This window comes from Oncorhynchus kisutch, linkage group LG28 (assembly GCF_002021735.2).
Source record: "Oncorhynchus kisutch isolate 150728-3 linkage group LG28, Okis_V2, whole genome shotgun sequence".
Lineage (NCBI taxonomy): Eukaryota > Metazoa > Chordata > Actinopteri > Salmoniformes > Salmonidae > Oncorhynchus > Oncorhynchus kisutch.
The window spans coordinates 49476036-49476732 of NC_034201.2; positions in this window are offsets into that span (position 1 = coordinate 49476036).

Genomic DNA, 697 nt, shown 5'->3' on the forward strand with positions numbered 1-697 from the left:
ATGCTTAGGAGCTAGGTTTAGGAGCTAGGGTTAGGTTTAGGGTTATGTTTAGGGTTAGGAGCTAGGGTTAGGTTTAGGGTTAGGAGCTAGGGTTAGGAGCTAGGGTTAGGTTTAGGGTTAGGAGATAGGGTTAGGGTTAGGAGCTAGGGTTAGGAGCTAGGGTTAGGTTTAGGGTTAGGAGCTAGGGTTAGGTTTAGGGTTAGGAGCTAGGGTTAGGTTAGGGTTAGGAGCTAGGGTTAGGTTTAGGGTTAGGTTTAGGGTTAGGTTTAGGAGCTAGGGTTAGGTTTAGGGTTAGGTTTAGGGTTAGTTTTAGGGTTAGGTTTAGGGTTAGGTTTAGGGTTAGAGCTAGGGTTAGGTGCTAGGGTTAGGTTTAGGGGTTAGGAGTTAGGGTTAGGAGCTAGGGTTAGGAGCTAGGGTTAGGAGCTGGGGTAGGTTTAGGGTTAGGAGTTAGGGTTAGGAGCTAGGGTTAGGTTTAGGGTTAGGAGCTAGGGTTAGGGTTAGTAGCTAGGGTTAGGGTTAGGAGCTAGGGTTAGGAGCTAGGGTTAGGTTTAGGGTTAGGAGTTAGGGTTAGGTTTAGGGTTAGGAGTTAGGGTTAGGTTTAGGGTTAGGAGCTAGGGTTAGGTTTAGGGTTAGGAGCTAGGGTTAGGAGCTAGGGTTAGGTTTAGGGTTAGGAGCTAGGGTTAGGTTTAGGGTTAGG